A 24,089-nucleotide genomic window follows, 5' to 3' on the forward strand; every position below is an offset into this window, starting at 1 on the left:
TCAGAAGTACGAGAGACCTGGGACTTGCAATTGGCATCCGAAGTAAAGACAGTTGGGGTCTGCATTAATTCTGGGAAGTTAGTATCAGAACTGATTTGAATCATTTACTCAGTTGTGTCTGGAGAGTTACAGAATTGGTTGTTGGTAGGGGAAAAAGCGTTAGAAACGTTAGAAGTGGTGTTAGAAGTGTTGTGAGTAGGGTCGCCTGGGTGGCTAAGTCAGTTAAGCATCTGCCTTCGGCTCAGGTCATGATCCCAGGGTCCTGGGATGGAGCCCCACACTGGGCTCCCTGCTCAGCAGGGAGTCTGCTTCTCCCTGTCCCTCTGCACCCCACCCCCTGGCTTGTGCGCTCTCTCTCTCCCTGTCAAATAAATATACAAAAATCTTAAAAAAAAAAAAAAGTGTTGTGAGTAAAATAGGTCAGAATAGCACCCAGAAATACAAAGAAGTTACACTGAGGGAGTAGCAACAGAAAGCTAAAATACTTGGGAGCATAACTCAAATACTCAAGAAGCCAGAGTTGTGTGTAACTGATGAGGAAAACTGAAAAACACTCCTGAAGAACATAATTTATTCTACATACTCATTTCTGAACCTGCAAAATACAAACTTATATATGACAGTAGTTTTGAAATAGCAAAATATTGCAAACAACCAGTCCAGCAATAGAGAAGTGGTTACATTATTGTACATGCAACCAACAGAATATTAAGCATCCATCAGAGAGTGAGGAAGCCCTTTGGGTATTGTTGTGGAATTATTTTCAAGATATATTGTTAATTAAACACACACGGTGCAAAACGTATTTGTCGTCTTCCACTATTTGAGAAAATAAGAAGAGGAAATGTATATAAATGTACACATATAGGCATTTGCTAAAATGTTTGAGAAATGATACACAAGAGACTGATAACATTGTTTGCTTCCAGAAAGGGGAATTGGATGGCTGGGGACAGAGGTGGGAAAAGACTTTACACCAAACACCTCCTTTCTATGTTTTGATTCTTAAACTGTATGAGTGCATTAACTATTTCCAAAAATTACATACCACTTTTAAAATATGGTTTATACACTAAATAAAAATAAAATGTTTTTAAATCTCTTAAGACTTTTTTATAGTAAGAAAGAAAGAAAGAAAGAAAGAGGAACCTTTTTGTTGTTATTTACTTTTCTTCACAAGGTATCACACGCCCCCCAGGCTTTGGGGTCACACAAATCTGAAGAGGCACACTGAATAGTGATTATGACCACAGACTCTAAAGCTCCAGGCTGCCTGGATTTGAAGCCCAACCCTGCCAGTTATAATCTGTGTAATAGAGCCAGTTAATTAACGTCTCTTTCTTCCACTTACATACCCATAGAACAGCGGTGTTGAGAACTCCTTTGTAGGATAAATGGGATGGTCTCTGCCCAGCGTTACATCCGGGTCCTTGATGAAGGTACTATGTCATAAAATCATGCTGCAGCATCTATCAAAACAAACAAAAGGTGGAGCTGGAAAGATAAACTTGTTTCTGGGGATATTTATCTTATAGGTTAGAGAACCACAGAAAACTCTTAGACCTTAAAGTGACCTTATACTTGAGAACCACTACTCCCTACTATAACCTCATATCAGAGCTTTACAACACAGGATAGGATACCTGTTGGGCTTTATTTAAATCCACCTGCTAAATGCAGGTGTTCTCAAGCTTGTTTGACGATGGTACACTTGACCTACAGAAAACTAATATTATCTCTCAGGAAACCACTGTCTAGAACAGAACTTCCCAGGGTGCCTGGGTGGCTCAGTTGGTTAAGAACCTCTTGATCTCAGCTCAGGTCTTGATCTCAGGGTTGTGAGTTCAAGCTCCGTGTTGGGCTCCATGCTGGGCATGGAGCCTACTTTAAAAATAGATTTATTCATATACAAGTTTCCATTCATCTTTCCATTATTCAAGTACATTGACTTGTCAACTTTAATTGTATTTGCACCTTTCACAGGACAGGTTTTGTTAATTAAATGTGCCAGTCAGCTTATTACACAGTCAAGGCAAAAAAACAAAAAACAAAAACTCAGCGAACCCCAATAATAGCGACAGACTCCAAAACTTACCACAGTGCATACATTTTGCTTCAAATGAAAACAGCAACAACAACAAATATGTTTTTTTAAACTGCATTGTCATGACCTTTGTTAATTAGATATTCTTTGTATTTTATAAATCTTAGGATAGTGGACAGAGCCCTGAATTTGGAATCGCTCATATTTCTGAACTCTAATTTCTTCATCTATAAAATGAGAGTAATAATCCACATCAGAAAACTAAATAGAAAGCATCAAATAGAAAGTGGTTGGCATTTAGTAGTCAATACATTAATTTTTACTTGAGATCATTAAAGATTACATTTGTTTAGGGACCCATATCCTATAATTTCAGATTTCTCTAAAATAATTTTTCTCAAATTTTAGCATGCAGCCGAATTACCTAGAGAGCTTGTTAAAACATAGAAACTCCCAAAATGTCTAAAATGGTTAGTCTGGATCCAAGAATTTGCATTTATAACAAATCCCCAGGTGACACTATTACCCCAGGGACCACACTTTAAGAACCATTGCTATAGAAGAAAAGAGAAAAACATGTGAGAAGCTATATACATTTATAGAAAAGGCTATTGTGACACACAGTGCTTTGCCAAAATACTACAGATGGGACTTTGTGATACAGCGTGATTCTTTGGAACAGATTTAATTTCCTAATTCTATACATCCAACCTTTTGGATTTAAGTTTCCTGAGCACCTAAAAAAAAAAGCCCAGAAGAGTGCTTGTTGACACTTTTTCAAACACGTAATTTAAAATGTAAAAATAAAGCTTCGTTTTATTCAATAGCATTCTGATATTTATAAATGCTTGAAAATAGGGACACCTAGGCGGCCCAGTTGGTTAAGCGTCTGCCTTCAGCTCAGGTCATGATCCCAGAACCCTGGGATCGAGCCCCACGTCAGGCTCCCTGCTCAGCGGGAAGCCTGCTTCTCCCTCTCCCTCTGCTGCTCCCCTTGCTTGTGCTCTCTCTCTAATAAATAAATAAAATCATTTTTAAAAATGCTTGAAAATACACTATCCAGTGTAGTATTAATAATCATCCACTCGGGAGGTAGGCAGATGAAAAATCTTTATCTGAATTTTTTTTTTTTTTAAAGATTTTATTTATTTATTTGACAGAGATAGCAACAGCAGGAACACAAGCAGAGGGAGTGGGAGAGGGAGAAGCAGGCCTCCCGCGGAGCAGGGAGCCCGATGCGGGGCTCGATCCCAGGACCCTGGGATCATGACCCGAGCCGAAGGCAGCCGCCCAACGACTGAGCCACCCAGGCGCCCCTCTTTATCTGAATTTTATAGGTGAAGACCCATGACACACAGAGATTAAATAATTTGTGCAAGGACACTGAGCTGGTAAGAGAGCCAGAAATTAAACCTGAGATTCTGATTCCCTAGCCTGGGCTGTCTGCACTAAGCCCCTCTACTTATGAGATAGTATTCAATGATCTATCTATTCACCCCTATACTAGGTACTCCGTTTTCCTCATCTTGATGGTTTAGTTCTTATTGCTCCATAACTCACAGTCATAAATGTGTATAATGGAGTCTTAGTATTCCTGAACTTCCATTAGGGTTGATTTTCCAAACATCAGTCCAAACCTTGACATTCAATGTGTCCTACCAATCTACCTCCGCCCCCAAGTATTGATGACATTAAAAAACGTATGTCATACAAGACTCAGAATCATTTCCATACAGATTCTGAGTGGAATTTCCATTCCACTCAGAATCAATTTCCATTTTAAAGCCATGAGTCCTATAACTGTTTTTGTCTGAATAACGAAAATGTATCACCAAGATTCATGTTAAACAGTAACAATTCATTTTATTTATTTTTTATTTTTATTTTTTAAAAAATTTTATTTATCTATTTGACAGAGAGAGACAGTGAGAGAGGGAACACAAGCAGGGGGAATGGGAGAGGGAGAAGCAGGCTTCCTGCGGAGCAGAGAGCCCGACGCGGGGCTCGATCCCAGGACCCTGGGATCATGATCTGAGCCGAAGGCAGATGCTTAACCGACTGAGCCACCCAGGCGCCCCAGTAACAATTCATTTTAAAAAAACATGGTTGACCCAAAAGATGATGGAGCTGTAAAGCAACAAAAAAGCGTTTTTTGGGGTCTTAGGGATTGCAATCTGGGAGACACAGAGTCAACCAATCAAAAGCGTGCTTAGAATTGCCAAGCAGGTAGTACAAACTTATAAAGGCAAAAACCAAAGGTTACATAAGTTGTTTGGGAAGAATTATGATTGGTGCTGGCAGTTAAACTGACTATCCAATACAAGGCTGGCTATTTAGTAACAGGAGTCCCATTATTTCAGCCTAAAGCTGTATTCCAGGTGGTGCCGGAACTGATTGACAAGCTGTAATTGACCGAAGTGCTGAGAATTGAAGCAGGGACAGGTTAGAACCTGTTTCCACAGTATCCTTCTGACCCCATTTTGGATTACTTTCATAGCAATGCTTGCTTCACTTTGGAGTCTTCTTTCACATTTCCCCCTTTTGATCAAGATCTTTCTGGCAGGAAAGCACGGATGATCAATTCCATGATCATATATCCATTTCATTACTGGGATGGTTGGCAACCTGCTCCGGGTCCATCATGCCCCCCAGAGGGGACAGTTTCATAGTTTGTTGACATTTGATAAGTTCAACAAGCATGCTAGGTGAGAGTCTTCCAGCCACATTTGGGTAACAAAGAGGTTTGGGGAAATAAATCTAGATGTCAGTTAGACTCTCATTTCTTTTAAAATGTAGATCTGATGAATGACCTCAAGTCTTTGAGCCATCATTGCTTTGACATTTTGAGTAGCAACAAAAAATACACAGAATAAGCAATTGGAAGATAACATAGAGGGCACAAATTAGAATAATACTCAATAGTACAATCTGTGAACCTCAACATAAGAAAGCCTTTATGTTCTTGAAGGAAGCCAGCTAAAAATACCAGAAAACCTAAAATTAATCCACTCTTGGATAAAACTCACATGTCCTTTTTTTTTAATTTTTTTTTTTGTAATAACAATTACTTTTTTTTAAATTTTTTATTGTTATGTTAATCATCATACATTACATCATTAGTTTTTGATGTAGTGTTCCATGATTCACTGTGCATAACACCCAGCGCTCCATGCAGAACGTGCTGGGTGATAGACATTGGGGAGGGTATAAACACATGTCCTTTTAAGGATTTGGCTAGTTTGGGTAACTTGGTGATTTCTACTCATACCTATCATCAAGTGTTTACCTAAGCACAGCAAGACATATTAGCTATGGCACAAACTCCTTCTTGGGCTGCAAGCAAATAATCTACAGCAATCCTGTTGTCCAGGACTATCCAAGCTAGGGAATCTAAAGATCCTTGTTGGGTTCTGATGGCTCTGGTGGTGGAGTGAGCTATTCCGTTACCAATTCTGGTAAGATTTCTCATCCTAACTTCTAAGCCTGCTGTGCCTACTCGAAGCCACAAACCTACGATCCTAAGGTATCGGTTAAGCTGATCTCCAGAATATCAGACAAGAAGGTCACAGCCTTCACTGTGGCCACAGCTGTTTTCTTCATATTCGGAAGGGCCCTTATCAGGATAATCATCTACTATTGATAAGGCCCTTTTTCTTCTCAAGTGGAATTTGGGAGTAGTGGCTACAACCATTTTGAGAATAAATTAAGGGGTATGTTAAGTGCCCCCAAAAACATGGGCCACTAATCCTCTCCAATTATTTTTTTAAGATTTTATTTATTTATGTATTTATTTGACAGAGAGAGAGAGTATGTGTGTGTGTGTGAGAGAGAGAGAAAGAGAGCATGAGAGAGAGATAGCTCACACAAGCAGGGGAGAGGTGTAGAGGGAGAAACAGACTCCCTGCTGAGCAGGGAGCCCAACGCAGGACTTGATCCCAGGACCCCGGGATCATAACCTGAGCTGAAGGCAGACCCTTAACCAACTGAGCCACCCAGGCACCCAGCCTCTCCAATTATTAAGATATTCATAAGCCCACGACTGGTGATCATATCCACAAATAAAAATATATCCTTTAGTTGCACAGAGCAAACCAGACATGTTGATAGTATAGTTTCATTAGCAGGCAATGAGGAGGAAGCAAGCTCAATCCAGGGGTCAGTTTGGGGAGGGTGCCCAGAAGTTTCATTAAGTTGGCAAGCTTGGGGAAGGGTAACAAAGGGAAGAGGGTTGCGTAAGAAAGTTTTACAGACTGGTGAATTCTTCTCAGGAGAGGTGGGTCCCTGCACTCACATTGCAAGTACAAGTGAGCCTAGAAACTCCCCTTCCAGAGTTTGTTATGGGGGAAAAAAGGTGGATAGTGTAGGGTATCAAGAGAAAGCTTGGAATGGGAGTTTAGGGGCTGAAAACTTGGAGTTGGTAGGGTATAGCAGAAGGCCTCTTATCAAAAGTTATAGTAAATTTGGGAATATTTTAAAAATTAGAAATAGGCACAAGTATTGGGTTATTATTTTTTGCAAAACTTCCAGTGGGGAAATGATGGCAGATCCATTGATCAGATAGGTGGCCAGATGAAGCTAAGGATTGGGACATTTGAACAACCACATTATCCTTCCAGGTTCAGGAGGAGAAAAGAGCAGGGAGAAAAACTAATACGATTTTAAAGCTTCATAATGTTGGATATATGTCAAGGCAGGGGGGGACAACAATAGGTTTACAGAAACCATTGAGATTCGGTTACCACCAGTGAAGAAGTCCTTCCTACTGAGCATAAAAGAGAAAAATTTTAAGAATTCCTACACAGAGAAACAATAGTGCAAAGATCTCAGTGAGTCTAGGAGTTTCCATTGGGTGTTTGATGTTATGAAAGAGTTATGGTACTGGCCTGGTCCTGACTCAGGGAAGCCTTCTACTCAGATGTCTGCTTCTTTTTCCAGGAATTTCGTCATTTTAAGGTCTAAGTTGGCCTGGAGCTTTTTTTATCATTTATTTTTATTTTTTTAGTAATCTCTACACCCAACTTGGGGCTCGAACTCATGACCCTGAGATCAAGAGTTGCACGTTCTTCCAATGGAGCCAGCCAGGCAGCCCTGGAGCCTTTTTTAAATGAAAAACATGAATCCATGAGTCGATGCCTTCTAGCTTAGCGGTGCAAGGATTGGTTAGCAATACCCTTTATGGTCCCTTGAGGAGGTGTCTTTTCTAATAAACCATGTCTCTGGGTTGAAGGCTGTGATGTTCAATGTCTTCATTTCCCAAGAGCGTACTGTGGAAAGACTGTTCTACCAAAGCAGGATTCCTCTCTATGGATCTGATTAGGCTTTCGCAAAACTGAAGTACATTCCCTTTTATCCAAGGGGTAAAAGCATCCAAGGAAGCAGGGGCTAGGTACATTGGGCATCCTGCTACAAGAACAGATTCTCATTGAAATTCTATCAGGATTTTAGGAATTTCATATAAATTTTGGAATACTTATATTAACACACACCTATGTAAATACAACCCAAAGAAGATTTAGTATTACTTATTTGACAATGCTCCCTATGTAATTTAACATATTAAATAAGCCTAAATAGTTCAATAGATCCTTTGGAATGTTCTAGGGACCCTCTGGAAAAAAATCTCAGTTTCTTCCAGATCAAAAAGACTTCATTTAGAATTTGATTTTGGGAACCCAGTTTATAAAAAATATCAAAAGTCTTGGACGTTTGACTAAATAAGATCACAGAGCATTTTGAAACAATACTTCATTATTTACTTAACCAAGGTGACAAAAAGATTTAAAGAACAAATATAGATGATTATGTAGCTTCAAAAGCCTTATCTCTTTTTGAATAGCAAAGTCTCAGTTTTTGTAAGTAATTAAAGATGTGATAAAGAGGGGCACCAGGGTGGCTCAGATGGTTAAACATCAGCCTTCAGCTTGGGTCATGATCCCAGGGTTCTGGGATCGAGCCCCACATCTGGCTCCCTGCTTGGCGGGGGCCCTGCTTCTCCCTCTCCCTCTACTGCTCCCCCTGCTTGTGCTCTCTCGCTCTCTCTATCAAATAAATAAATAAAACTTTTTTTTTAAAAGATGTGATAAAGACAAAAGCACAGAAGACAAAACATGGGATCTTTCTTTCCCAGGCAGATTACATAAATGCTAAAGAAACTTTGTTCACAATTTCTTGTTAAGAACAGACCAATAATCTCAGAACATTTTGTTGTTTTAACAGAGAGAAAACCAAACTCTAATGTGGTATCAGTACCCTATTGAGTTTCATTTTTTCAAAGCTATAAATAAATCAATTCAATCTTAGCCAGCTTTGACCAGGGGACATAAAATTTCTTTCCCCAAACTTTCTACAACTTCCTATGTCCATTTTAGTTTGTCCCTTGTTCTTTTCATTTCCAAAATAGGACATAAGGGCAAAATCGCTTCCATTTTCCCGTAGCAAAATGCATTTCCATTCCTCAAATCTTCTTTTACCAAAAACACACATCCTGTTTCCTTGCATACTTTTCATACATAGTCGTTTCCTTTCATCCTTATTGGTTTTAGTCGTTTTATTTTTACATATATTAATTAGAATTCTTTACCTTTAGAATACTTAATTCCCAGCAAAAACTAAAAAGTAAGCAATTGTGGACTGGTAAACGGATAAATATGTGCTTTCTCAATGTGGCATAGAATGTTATTTACTATGTTTACTAAAAGACCCAAATACTTTTAGTTTCTCTATAATAAGAGCCCAAAGTGGATAATCCTATGCTCAGTAATTAATTTTGTGGTACTTTGTCTTTTGTCTTTTTTTAGAAAATATGGTATTATTAATTGCCCTAAGATCCTGTAGAAATCATATTCCCCCTTCCACGTGGCTCGTGGATGGGGAGGATGGGAGCATTACATGGGGCAATTCTTTTTTTTTAAAGATTTTATTTATTTATTTGATAGAGAGAGACACAGCGAGAGAGGGAACACAAGCAGGGGGAGTGGGAGAGGGAGAAGGAGGCTTCCCACAGACCAGGGAGCCCGATGCGGGGCTCGATCCCAGGACCCTGGGATCATGACCTGAGCCCAAGGCAGATGCTTAATGACTGAGCCCCCCAGGTGCCCCACGGGGCAATTAATTCTTTATGAATAATCTTCAATGATATGTTTGATTCCTTGGATTGCCTCAGCATTTAAAGGGTATTGTTTGATATTGGGCAGAGGCTTTCTTTTATCAATCTGGATTTTAATGGGTGGTGCAGGAAAAATACAGCCAGTATCAGTGGCATTTCTTTGACCAAAGAGTCTTAGGAATAGAAGCCAAGAGGGGTTCAATGTTATAGTTTTACAGAAAAAACAGGGATAGATATCAGGGTGCCAAGATTTTCATGAAGTTTGGGACTTAGGGATTCGCTATTCAAAAATATTTACCCCTTTTGGGAAAAGAAGAACATCCTGATGGGCTTCAAGAAAATCTTGACCCAATATATACATAGGAGCCAAAAGGACCAGGAGGAACAGATGATGTCCCTGATTGGGTCCCAGTTGGAATGGGATGGGGAAAGATTTGAAAACTGTCATAGGGAGTTAAGAACCCCAACCATTTATAGTGTTTAACTCCTCTGAGGAAGGGGATGGGAGAGGCTGGTTAGGTTTTGAACTGGTAAAGTTGCCCTTGTATCTATTAGGGCCTTAGTTATCTCTCCACTATGGTTAGGTCAACTGCCAAAGTATGGTCTGGAAGAAAAGGCAAATACCCTCTAGTTCTCCGGAGCAGCCCTATTGGGGAGATTGGTGGAAGGGGCAGTTTTGTTAAGAGATTGAGGACATTGACTATCCTTGCCTCGGGTCAATCCTTTTAGACAGTCCTTTTAAAAATGCCCTTTGGAGTAGCAGCAGAGCCTTGAAATAGGGGTTTGCGTTGGTTTGCAGGTAGCTGTTGGAAGTTTCACGATTTGCGTGACTTTCTTTCTAGTGTGGTTTTTTCTTTTTTTAAAAAAAGATTTATTTATTTATTTGAAAGAGATTAAGTTGAGGGGGGAGGCACAGAAGGGGCAGAGAATCCCAAGCAGACTCCCCACTGCTGAATGGGGAACAGAGCCCCACTTGCGGCTCGATCCCACAACTCTCAGATCATGATCTGAGCCAAAACCAAGAGTCAGATGCTTAACCCACTAAGCCACCCAGGTGCCATTTTTTGGTTTTTGTTTTATTTTTTGTTTGTTTTTGGTTTTTGTTGTTGTTGTTGTTGTTATTTCCAGCTAGTGCAACAGATAGGGACCATAAAGGCAGGACTACCATGCACACTCTACCACCTGGTCTTAAAGGACCCCGGCTCCAAAAAGCACCAATGAGCTGCCTGAGTTGCTTGCCAATATTGACCAATCAGGAAAATGCCCTTCCAACCAATCAAGATGGAGCACTTTTTTTCCTTTCCCTCATTAGTATATTGGAAGAGTGGAAATCGCTGTGGGAGCCTGAGCAGGAGCTTTGTCTATATAAGCAGGGCCTCTCTGTTCCTGGAGGTCAGTCTAACTACTCTGCTGGTGCTGTCTCCGTTCTGCTCCAGCAGTAGCCCCAGGAAAACTTCCTCTGTGCCTTTGACTTTTGGGTCCAGCCTTGTCTCTAGTGTCAGGTCCAAGAACCTGACTCCAGTAACGTTAGTTGATGAGCTATATGAACGAGATCAGGAGTTTGCATCGTCTGCCTAATTTAAATGGGTTTCCTTAACAGGTAATGATAGTTCTTCATCTAGGCCATCAGCAAAGGTAGAATGAAAAATAATACAGCTGGCTTGGGCGCCTGGGTGGCTCAGTCGGTTGAGCATAGGACTCTTGATTTCAGCTCAGGTCATGATATCAGGGTCCTGAGATTGAGCCCCACTGGGCTAGTGCTCAGCAGGAAGTCTGCTTATCTCTCTCCCTCTGCTCTTTCCTCCACTTGCATGCTCGCTCTCTCTCAAATAAATAAAATCTTTAAAAAAATCATCATCATCATACAGCTGGCTCAATGAATGGCTGAAAGGCCAGAGTGTTTGAGAAAGACTCTCTCTAGTTAGTTACAATAACCAAGAACAGATTCATCAGGACTTTGAATACCTTGTTGAATCTTTTCCCAATCTAAAGATTCCCAATCTATTCCTAAGAAAGCCTTAGGAATAGTTTCACAGTCTTTTCCCCAGTTTAAGGGTTGTCCACTTGGAGAAATCTTTTAGTGGGTTATATCAGTGAGCTAGCTCCATCCAGTTTCTTGCTTGGACTTCACCAGCTAGCTTTATAATTAGAATATAAACCAGAGAAACCGGGTTCATATGTTTGGATCACAGTGTTAAATTCCTCCACAAATTTACAAGGGTCTTTGGTAGCTTTGGGAAATTGTTTAGCTATGGCCCATAGTTCAGGTTTTGACCAGGGAGTAAAAGAAGTTTGGGCAGCTCCTGCCTCCCCAGGTTTAACCTTAAATGGGGTCCTGTAGGATCAGAAGGCTGTCAGGGTCTCAGGAGGGGAAGGGCTGTTTAGCTAAGGAAGGCTACAGAGAAGAAGATTGTAAGGAATGGGTAGGAAGAGCAGTGGGGGGGGGCACGTGAGCAGAAGGAGGAGGAAGGGGTTGAGAGGCTTCAGTCAATGTTTCTAGATTTCTTAGCTGATTCAGTTCCTCAAGTTTGGGGTTCACTGCCCAAAGGAAAGCAAAACTTTGCAGTGTTTCTTTCGGAGGCCTCCAGATACCAATTAAAATAAGCTTCTCCCTCATTTTGTTTGGTCTTATAACCCTTTTCCAATTATGTGCACAAGTAAACTAATTTGGGGGTATCAAAAATGCCCCGTTTGGGCCAATGGAGTTATAACTCATCTTAGGTAATGTGCATCCAACAGGGCCAAAATCTTACAACAAGAAGGGATATATTCCTCAAACCTAATCCTGCAGGAATTCCAGCAGGAGACTATCAGAAGTCCCCTTAGAAGAATTACTTCCCATAACTGAGTACTCACCAAGAACCTGGAACCGGAATCTCCCACTCAGAATGGGTGAAGACAGAATCCTCCCCTCAGAAATGAATGAGGACAGAACCTGAGCCGGGATTATTTTCCAGGCCGCGGTGGAGGGGCAATTGACAAGATGCAATTGATTAAAGTCAAAAGTTCACCATGTTCTGAGAATTGAAACAGAACAGGTGCGTAAGCCCTGCTTCCTCAGTGTTCTCCAGAGGCTGTTTTGAATGACTCTCCTTGCAATGCTCACTGCATTTTAGAATCTTCCACAGTATCATCACCTAGGGGGTAATTACTACAAGCTCACAGTATACCACAGTTCTGATAGTTGGTTAGTATGCAACTAAGGTGAGGTCTTCCAGCTGGACTAAGAAATTTACATGAGACAGATGAACAGGAGGGAAAAAAAACGAGGTTTTATTACATGCACATGGAGGCCCAATAGTGAAATTGAGAGGCAGGCAGTTTTTATACTTTTTAGACAAAGTGATAATAAATTGGGGAGGAATTGACAGGATAAAGAAAATGGGAGTTTGGGAGCTTTAATTAGCAAGGAATTCTTAAGCAGAATTTGAGCTGAGACAGTAAATTAGGAAAAAAAAATAACAAGGTTTGTTTCTACACCTTTCTCTGTTTTAAAGTCCCAGTCTCTGGTGATAAAGATGTCTTTTTATTTCTTAGTAGTACAGGGAGGGTGCCTTTCAAATGGGAGATTTATTTCCTGCTTTCAAGGTGGACAGAGGAGGGTCTGAGTTTCCTTGTACTGGTTGTTTCCCAAGTAACTTTTATTTAAAAATAATCATGATGCCATAGTGGTACATTTTGGGGCAACCTAACCTTGGCCCCTACAAGATCAATTCCTTACTTAAAAATATCTTACTTAAGGGGCACCTGGCTGGCTCAGTGGGTTAAGCGTCTGGACTATTGATTTTGGCTCAAGTCATGGGCTCAAGTCATGATCTCAGGGTCCTGAGATGGAGCCCTGAGTTGCCCCACACTCAGTGGGGAGTCTGCTTCTCTCTCTTTTCCTCTCCCTCTCACCCTCCCCCTCTGCAGCCCCCCAAAAATAAATAAAATCTTTAAAAGTCTCTTAACTTAAAAAATAAATAATACATATCTTTCCTCTTGAAATTGAGTATGTGAGAATTATATCAGTTCTCCTCAAAGTTCATACTATGAAATTATGAACTCTGAAAGTTTTGAGGCCCAGTTATGGTTATATATATGTATATATATATTTTATATATTTATATATTATATATATTTAAACATGGTAAAATATTTCTGTTGTAGAAAGTGGAGAGTTGTTAGAAACTGAGATATAGCCTGAAATTCTCAGGCTGGCTCGATGCTATCCCTGAGCAAAACTGGACAATGAATATTTTCAGAGCTATTCAGAAATACTGACAGGAAGAAATGGTGGTCACTCAGAAATAGAACTGGTTCACCAAGAGCATGTGATGTCAGATTAACCTTGTTCTTTGCATTCACAGGGTACCTGCACTGAAAACAGATTTTATCAAGGTATTTCACAATGACTTTCAATGATATCCTGTAGAGAAAAATAAATGAAGAAATATGTGTCAATGTGAAGGTAACTAAGGAGACTAGCAAATGGTGGGACAAATAAAGAATCAATTTAATGAAGACTGGTCCATTAGGAGGTTCCTGCTGGTGGATCCTGAACCAACAAATGAAGACTAGCCTTAATGTCACAGGAACTCAAAATAGATGCCTTAAATGTTAGGTAGAACCATATACGAACACTATTTTTGTATGTCAAAAATGTCCAAATATTCAACCTAATAGGTGGGTAGTTGTCCCATAATAGCACCCTCTCTTCTAAATCTCTGGATAACGAATGCTGATGTCTCACTGATATACCTACCGATCCTCACTCCCCTGTGCAAATGAGCCCCAATGTTCTGGATCTACGTTCCATTATGGCCCCACCTATATACAGCATTACAGCCCAAGTGGCTTGCACACTATTCTCCAAAGGTATCGCAAACCTTCTTGTTTCTGCCTCTGTGCTACAGCCTCCAAAATTCCTTCCCTCTATCCCATAACCCCCCTCTGTATGGCATACCAGGTTGGAAATCTACTCACAATATAATCACATGTGGGAGAAAATTCATTTTGTGTCTTACTGGATCCAGTGTTCCTCATCAGCCCCAACCCAGTGGTTAAGAAGGAAGGCGAGTCTGCCTAGATTTAGTGGAACTCAGTACAGTAAACTAAATTGTCCCTCTGGGGAATGCTTCATCTCTATATGGAAAACTGAACAACTGTGCCCTCAGATTGCTCAGTCCTCTGCCGGCCTCCCAGCTCTGCTCTGCAGGGGCATCCGGTTGAATGGGGGACGGGGAGGCAGAGAGTGGCTTGCTGGACCACAGGCTGGAAGCAAAGACTCTGAGATTGTTAAATGACTCAACCTCAGGAGGGAGGGAGAAGATGAAAGGTAGAGTCTGCTTTTCTCTTCTTCCTCCCTTGCTCTCTTCTTCTCTCTTGTGTTTTGTGTATAAGAATTCTGATCTGGGGCCCCTGGGTGGCTCAGTAAGTTAAGAGTCCAACTCTTAGTTTTGGCTCAGGTCATGATCTCAGGGTCCCTAGATTGAGCCCCACGATGGGCTCTGTGCTCAGCGTAGAGTCTGCTTGAGCTTCTCTCTCCCTCTCCCTCTGCCCCTTCCCCTGCTCATGCTCTCTCTCTAAAATCAATCAATCAATCAATAAAATCTTAAAAAAAAAAGAACCCTGATCTACTTCTAGGCAGATGGATACCTGAGACCAGTAAGAAGAAGGTCATACACTCAGAGAGCCTAAAAAAAAGAACCAATACTTATCCTCCTTCCTAACCCCTTCATAACACGTCTTACTATTGGAAATTGTATTGTTTTGCGTTGCTTAGGTGTTTATTGTGTCTCTGCAGGAAAGACAGTAAGATGATGAGCAAGGCCATTCTAGAGGGACCAGACCAGGTGTGGCAGGATGAGGAGGAGAAAAGTGAAAGATTATCCAACCAGAAGATTCACAAGAAGAAGGAGAATAACAAATGAAGCAGAATGCTTTGGCAGAAAGAGCCTTTCCTCCAAGAAGCCTTCTCTGATCTCCTACTCTGGATTGGGTGCTTCTCTTAATGCGCTTCCACTGCGGTATATCTAAAGCAGTTGGACCTCAAGCGGTGGAATTGGAAGTCGTGGAAGCTTGTCCTATGTTCTGTATGCAGTATGGCAACAACAGGGCGAAGGTCAGGAAAGGACAAACTCGCAGAGACCCTGGCCACTCGGCAAACAACCATCGACCAGAAGGGCCTCCCCAGTGTTGAGCACTGGCCGACCTTTGGACCTTTGCATGTTCTTGGAGAGAGGAACTCCAATAGTGAGTGAGGTTTAATTTCCTGCCTGCAAGTTGATTGGAGATTTTGAGTCAGATGCAATTTGATTTAAAGGAAATTAAGAAATCTGATATGCTTTGTGTACCTGGGTTTGTATCCTGAGCCCCATTCCCACTGCAATAAGCGAGTTGATCCTGAGGGAGTTTGAACCTGGAGATGAATCTGTGCGTGCGGTGTGGTCTTTGCATAAAAATCCGTGCACTGGTCTTCCCAGTGGCCAGTCAGCTGGGGCATGTGCCCAGGTTACTCTGAAGGCCTGTTACCTGATTATCTCATTACAGGTGATATGAACCCAGCAGAGCGATACACAGAAGAAGGTTTCCTCGACCCTTCCCTTTTAAGGCTTGCCACCACACTGGGCATCCCATACACATCGGAGTACCACACAATACAATATCTTGCCTGTTTCCACCAGTGTTGGAGAATTAATTAACCTTATTTTTGAATCTTACACATCTTTGCCAAATGACTCCTCTCTTCAGCCCAAACGGCAGGTTCTATATACCCATGCCCTGAGTCAGGTTGCTGCATATAAATGTTAAACAAATGCGTCCAAAATCAAAACCCCCAGAAGTTTGTAAGACCTGTAGAATCCTGCTTACGTCAAACTACCCTTCCAGCTTCATCTTGCGCCACCCACCCCCATATGCTCCCACACCCACACGGCACCACACTACACATTAGCCATACCCAGTTGTTTCCCAGCCTGAGTGTGCCAGAGTCATTGACACCTTTGTGCTTCTACACACACGATTGCTCTGCTGGGAATGCCTTCCCGCTCACCTCTCGCTTCACTTGATAACACCAGTTCAAACTTCAAGATCCACCTCCGATGTCACCACGTCCCCTGCCTCAGGACGAGCTAGAAGTCCCTACTCTGTGGGCTCAGAGCACTTACGGAACCCTCTGGTCTGGAGCACATGTATTTTACATGAACTGGTTTCTCTGCCCGGGTCAGGAACCCATCAGCTCCCACGGGAGGAAGGACTGTGTCCTCCCATCTTTGTACACCCGGCATGCTGCAGCGTCCAACACACGGTAAGCACGTGAGGGTATTTCCGAGAGACAGGTGGGAGGGGGCCGGGTCGGAGGGGGCGCCCCCCAGGGGCCCGCCCTGCTGATGCTGTGTGTTGGGGTACCGTGTCGATCAAGGCTTTTTCTACATCTAACCAAACCAGATTATCAGAGGGGCTCTACTTGACCCTGAGTTAACATTGGAGAACAAGAAAAAGAAACTTAATTAGCAAACTGGAAAACCACCGCGAAGGTTAGTTTCTGCCGGGGTGAGGTGGCAGTTACAAGACCCCAGACATCACTGTGCTCCCGTGTCAGGGTTTTGAACAGCACAACCGGAAGGCACAGCGGCCCGATCGACGACATCCTTGAAAGTGCCCCCTCCCTGCAGAGCCTTCTGCAGATTCTTCTCTTTGTCATCACCTTGGTCCCAAGAACAGAAGCGACACCCCCACGTAGATGGCAGTGTGAAAAGTACTTCCTCACGTGGTCTCACGTGATTCTCATGCTGTTCCCGAAACTTAATCCCCGTACAACCCCTGAAGTGTGGGGTCCGGAGCCAGACCGCCGACCGCCGGACCGACGGACAGACGTGGTGGACCAGGTCAGTAGCTGTTCCTCTTCCTCATCTTGCTCCCACCATCGGGCATCGTCCAAACTCGCGGACTCTGCCGGACATCCCCGAGACATGGCCCCAATCGGTCCCCAGCCCTACTCCAGCACCCCGCTGGATGCTCCTCACCTGAGTATTTCTCTGGGGCCTCACATCACAGCCACAGTTGAGCTGTTCATCTGTTTCCCCTTGTGGTGCCTCCTCTTTGTCCTGTTTCTGTTCTCTGGGCCACCTCCTCCGGTTGTGCAAGTCAGAATCTACCCCATCTGCTTTCATCCTGAACCTTCCTTAACAGCCAGCTCGGGCTGCACACTGTGTCCTGCCTCTGCTTCCATCCGCCTGGCCTGGAGCACCAGGACACCCTCCTGACTGACCCCACCACCCCCCGCCCCATGCTCCCAGCATCTCATTTAGAAACAACACCCCCACCAAGTCCTGAGGGTCTTGCCTGCCTCTGGCCACTCTCTTCGTGGCCACTGGTCTATTTTGGCATTAGTACTGCTCTGTTCGTAGTGCACGGGCACTGCCCCGCCTTTCAAATTTTTAATATTTTCTCCTACTTCTCCTAGGTGAAATTCAGAAGTGCAGATTAATTGCTTTGTGATTTTTTTAAAAAGTTTTTTTTATTTATTTGAGCAAGCGAGAGAGAGAGAGCACAGAGGGAGAGTGAGAGGGAGAAGCAGATTCCCCACTTATCAGGGAGCCTGATGCGGGGCTCGATCCCAGGACCCTGGGATCATGACCTGAGCCGAAGGCAGACGCTTAACGACTGAGCCACCCAGGTGCCCCGCTTTGTGATTTTGATAATGTGTTAATTCTGGAAGAATTGCCAACCCAACAATATTGACTTTCCCCAATGTGAGGCATGAACTAATACATTTGATGCCCCGATAAGTATATTAGATTAAGTACTATTATAAATTCCCACCCCACAAATGAGGAAGCTAAGGTACAACCATTCTCTTCTGACACTGAGTACCCTGAGTTATGGCAGACCCCACAGGTTAAGGGGCCCAGTCCCCAGCAAGACTGCCCTAACTTCAAATGCCAGCCACAAGTTTGGGGGGCCCCCCGAGCCACCTGCACTTCTGACAACTGGATATACATTCAGGGGTTCTCATCATCTCCTCAGGTTTGACAATTCACTTGAAGGCCCCACAGCACTCAGGAATGCACTATGTTATGATTGCAGTTTCATTATAAAGGATCAGGAGCAGTCAAATAAAGAGGGCGAGGTTTGGGAGGATCCTGAATGCAGAGCTTTCCTGTCCTTTCCGTGTAGTGACAGGACATATCACCCTCCTGGCACATCAGTGTGTCCACCAACTAGGAAGCTCCACTGAGCTTTTTACTGGGGTTTCACTATGGAAGCATGATTTATTGAATCATTGCTGATAAGATTCAACTAAATCTTCAGCCCTCCCATCCTCCCCAGAAGAAGTCAGACTGATACTTGTCACGTGGTTGGTCTTTCTGGCAGGACTAGCCCCATCCTGAGCCATCTCATTAGCATAAATTCAGGTGTGGTCCAAGGGACCACCAAGAATAACAAAGCTTAGAAAATCCCAAGGATGTAGAGTCTCCTTCCCAGGAACCAAGGATGAAAGTCAAATTCTATATTGTACAACAGCTATATAAAGGCTAATTACTTATCCAAGGTCACATAGTATGTAAATGGTTGAGATGGGTCTCAACCCTAAGAAATATGATACAGAGCCCACATCTTAAATATTCTCTTTCAGTATACATTTTATAGTTGTTTTCAAGTGGATCTTGCACCCTGCTGATCAATTTTATTCTGGGATAGTTCAGTTTGGGGGTTATATTGTGATTGAGATTATCTTATATTTCTAAATAGTTATCAAGGGTCTATAAGAAAATCACAGATGATCTACATTTAATATACAGTCTCATTACTAAATGTTCTTATTATCTCTAACAATTTTTCTGTGAACTGTCTTGGAATTTCAGTGAACAAACATTTTTCTACCCCAATGGGGATTATTTTATCACCTCTTTTCCAACTTGTTATGCATCATATATCTCATTACTTCATCCTCTCTATTTCTGCCTGCTTTTCCTCAAGTACCAGTGTTGACCAAAAAGCCCATCCCAATTCAAAGGAGAGATCCCAAGAGATCTTTGGGAACTCAGGAAGTCGCTCCCCAGCAGAGGGGGCAGCTGGACAGAATCTTGAAGGAAGATGTGGCCATATGTGAGAGGTGAGGAAGGGGGGTCAGGACTGGACCTGCAGGGGCTGGATGTCTGACGACACCTCGGGTGGGCCAGACGCTTATTTAGGTCGACGTTGATTTAGGTAGAAGGTTGTAGAAGGTTTGAAATGCATGTTGCAGACTTACATCTGCACACAGGGAAGCTATTGAGTTTTGAGCAGGGGAGTGACAAGAGAACAGTGTAAGCTGAGCGGATGGAGTTTATTGGGGAGCACAGGAGGATTTGGGGGTGGGATGGGAAATTCTGCTTATATTTTTCATTTCATATTCTTTAATATTTTGTGTTTTGTGGATACACTGTGCATAACAGCACATTATGAACCTCATAAAATAAATACATACAACAATTGGTAGGTGCTCAAACAGGATTTTCACGATCAAAATTTAGAGACAGGTGCACCAGAGAAACAACATGTTACCACCAGTAAATTACTGTGATAATACTAGATTGAGGCAATTTACTCCTAAACCATGAAAAGATGGAACAAATGTGAGAAACCCACAGGAACCTCAAAGACTCAGAGACTGTGAAATAATGACAATTTTTTTTTTGTTAAAAACAGCCACTAAATGGTGATGGGTATTAAAGAGGGCACGTTCTGCATGGGGCACTGGGTGTTATGCACAAACAATGAATCATGGAACACTACATCAAAAACTAATGATGTAATGTATGGTGATTAACATAACAATAAAAAAGTAAAAAAAAAAAAAACAGCCACTAAAGACAATTTTGAATTTGGTGGTTTAACTCCAAGTCTCTATGTGAAAATATTTCAGTGATAATATAATATTCATATTATTATAAATGATTTAAAGTAATTGTATGAAGTGCTTTAGACCAATGATTCTCAAACATTAATCCTTAGATCAGTACCAAAGCTCAATAAAATTTTCACCCCTTTGTAACAAAAGTATAAAACAACAACAAAAAAAATTTCCATTCATCTAAATATTCAGTTAAAAGGTCTGTGCTTTTTTTTTTTTTTGAGAAAACGAAAACACTCTTTTTTGGGGGGTCTTATTGTAAGTAATGTAAGTAAGATGATGGTAAGATGATAGTAACCATAGATGATAGATTTTTTAACAAATATTAGTTGGCAAAATAAAAAGTTGGAAACCATGCATTGGTTAATTTATTTCTTCAAGATTTTTTGTGGGTAAGGATTTTTTTTGCTTGATTTTTTGTTTCTTGTTTTATAATTCATAAAAATCTAAAAGTCTGGGAACTGAAGAATGAAGATTACAAACTGCAGGTGCAACTCTGTCCACCAGATGGCAGAGCAGCTCTACACTTAACTTCCCGAGGCTCCACCTTTGGTACCTCTGTCCGCATGCCCTTGGCAAAAATCACGTTTTGTCTTTTGAAAACTATCTTATTTCCTCTTTTTAGGATTTCCCCCCCACAAATATTTTCACCGGAAGTTTTTTACATCTCAGCCTAGAAATGAATTTCCCTTCCAGTGCTATGTTTGGGCTTGCCCTCTATTTTTTTTTATTTCATTATAAATTTCTATTAATAAAACAAAGAGCTAACAGAGCTGTTGCAGAGGTACAGAAAGACGATGTGAGTCAGGGAGGGACGGGATGGAGCCTAAACGTTTATGCTTCTGATCCATTACCACCACACACACACACACACACACACACAGCTGAGGCTCGGAATGTGTAGGGACAGGGACATAAGGCAAGGGGGGAGGAAGGGCACTTGGGTTGATTGTAAAAAATTTAATTCCTTAGATCGGGAAAATACAGCCATTTAGGAGAAACAAAGAGGAACGCCAGACTGCCACCCAGTGGTGTGAACTGTTTCTTTCCAGATTTATGCAAACAAGACCTTCCTATTTATGCTGTGATGGTGTCCAAGGCCACGGCCCCCACCACTCTTCTGGCCGATGCAGGTGTTAAACCTGAACCCGGTGGTCAGTATATTCATAGACCTTGGCCATCCTGTCCTAGGCTTGTCTGAATGCTGGGCTGGTGAGGACTTACTCAGTCTCTGGACTCGCCATCTTGCAGTTCCATTCATGCACACTAAGAACCAAAGCATCAACCTGGGGAAGGAGACTCCTAATCACTGTATGTGGTCCACTTTCTCTAAAATCCCCCATTTCAGAAAACTTGAATACATCTGCTATTCTCCTTCAAATGCTTTGTTGTAGCAGGAACTGACTACATCAGAAGTCCCGAGTTGTCCTGAGAGCGTCTTGTGAAAGCCATCACCTCCTCATCCTAAGCCAGGAGCACAGAGCCCAGGAAAGGACCCAGGGACCTCTCTGGGTGTACACGAAGGAAAAAACAAGGCACTGTGTTTCCTCCTACTTCCATTTGGACTAAGGAAATTTTCATCTTCCTTCCTTCTTTCTGCCTTTTTCTTCACTTCCCAGAGCACCTCTCTTCTATAGTTTGGAATTTGGCAAACCTGGGTTAAAATTCAGAATACCTCCCTTGCTAGCTGGGTGACATTATCCACCTTTCTTGACCTTCTCATGTGTAAAATGAAGCTAGCAGAGCCTCACCAGTGCCCTCTTGTGGGGCTTCATCCTCAGTCTTACCTCTCCTTAACCTATCTGCCCCCCCTTATGCTTCCAAATTATGTAGTCTATTCCTGCCTTCTAATCAAAACTCATTTCTCTTCAATGTCGGCTATTCCAGTTCCTGAGAAAGCAAGCTTATTGAATTAATTCACAATAATGTGAAAATGACTAATAATAGCCTTTCCCTCCTAGAGTAGAACTAGCAAAATGGTGGAGGAGGGATGATGCATAGAGGTCATCTGGTCCAAATCCCATATTCTCCACATCACGCTACCAAATCCTAAAGACATTAAGTGGATGGTGCAAGCCCCAGAGTATTTCACAGAAGAGCCCAGACAGGAACACAATAGGTTTGGTGTACTGATCTCTGCCCAGATTCTTTCCAGGATGCTACACCACTTCTGGGGTTCTAATCCTGAATACTTTCCTTGACTTCTTCCCATTGTCCACTTCTGACCCCACAAGTACCATTGCCCTCCTCTCCCCTTTTCCTAATGATCCCCGTCTCACATAGGTGGCTCAAAGACCTCATTCACATTTTCCAGACTTCAGCGCTTAAAACTCTTTGGAGAATGGCTCCAGAATCCTCATTTAAGGTAATTAAGAATAGTCATTTTGTAAGAAGAAGTAGAAGAAATTTCTGGAAGACAGAAAACGCCATGATCAAACCAGGCAGGTGTGAGTGTTTACACCGATGACTATAAGAGAGTGCAAATATGTCAAAACTTCTGAAGGAGCTGGTAAACCCCGAGTTCCATATCCAGTAAAAATGTCTTTTAGGAATGAAGCTGACTGTAGAGTCTTGACAAGGGAATATTCTTTCAAACATTTAGGGAAGTGAATGGATACTATGTAAAAGTGATATATCAAGAAATATCTGGATAAGCATATGACTTAGAAATAGGGATGTAAATAACCTAAGAATCAGCTAACAGAGTTCAAGGAGCTGCTTGTCTGGAGCAGCTAGTCAGTCTGTTTCTTTCTTTCTTTCTTTCTTCTTTCTTTCTTTCTTTCTTTCTTTCTTTCTTTCTTTCTTTCTTCTTTCTTTCTTTCGAGTCAGAGCTGGTCTTTTGACATAAGCTTTTTCGAATCATTTGATTTTAACTACGACCTGTATCACTTTGCCAAATATAGAAAATAATGAAATGTTTCAAAGCATATATTTGAAGCAGGACAGGTGGCTCAGGTGATCTGTTATTCTGGGAGCCAAAGGCAATGCCCTGTTCCACGCCTGGGGAGGTCAGGTCCCCAGTGCCTCAGACTGAGCTGGCTCCCTTTGCTTAGAATATCAATTGTGCTAGGCTTTCAAGCCCTTCTACCAGCCCCAACAGAGCCTCCATTCTTCTACAGACTCCCTGCTTCAGCCAGGTTAATGGGCTCTTTTCTCTACAGAAATTACTTCCTACCCCAGGGTGTTGGAACAATGCCTCTTGCTGAATACTTTCCATGCCCGTAACATTTTTCCCTACACCCTTCTGTTATAACAGTCTTCATAAGCCACTTTACCAAGGTGACTTCTCTGTGTGGCCTCACCAGCTTTATTGTACCTCTCAGCATATTGAGACTTATTTACAGATGCATTGATGTGTCCTTGATAAGTTTAGCACCTGGCAAAATGCTAGGCAGCTAGCTGGCATTTGGTGAATAATTGTTGAATTTTTTCTCCAATCGATATGTTTCTTATGTGTCATCTGCATTTGGTCCCTCCAACCAGACTGTCATCCTTTTCTTCCAATGTCCACCATTTCCAGTCACCCTTCCTTGCTGATTTAGGTCGGGCAATGAGTGAATCCGAAAAGCTAATGTTATAGCCATTCTGGGGCTGCCTAGCTTATCCCTGCTTCGTGGTTTCTCAAATCATGAGTGACTCAAATTATGAGTGTTGTCTCCTGAAATGTTAGTAGATGTTCTGTAACAAAAGAAAAGTGTTTTGTGGTAGGCAGTCTCTAAAATGACCTCAATGATTGCTGCCTTGGAGATTCACATTTTAGGTAATCCCTTCCCCCGAGGGCAGGCTTGACTTACTGATTGACATCTAATAAGTAGAATCTGGTATCTGGGATGTCACTCCAAGGTTAGATTATAAAAACATTATGTCTTAAGAAGAACAAAGTCAGGGGCACCTGGGTGGCTCAGCTGGTTAAGCTCCTGCCTTCAACTCAGGTCATGATCCCAGGGTCCTGGGATGGAGCCCCACATCGGGCTCCCTGCTCAGTGGGGAGTCTGCTTCTCCCTCTCCCTCTCCCTCTGCCGCTCCCTCTGCTTGTGTTCACTCTCTCTGTCTCTGACAAA

Source organism: Phoca vitulina, unplaced genomic scaffold (genome assembly GCF_004348235.1).
Source record: "Phoca vitulina isolate PV1807 unplaced genomic scaffold, GSC_HSeal_1.0 scaffold38, whole genome shotgun sequence".
NCBI lineage: Eukaryota > Metazoa > Chordata > Mammalia > Carnivora > Phocidae > Phoca > Phoca vitulina.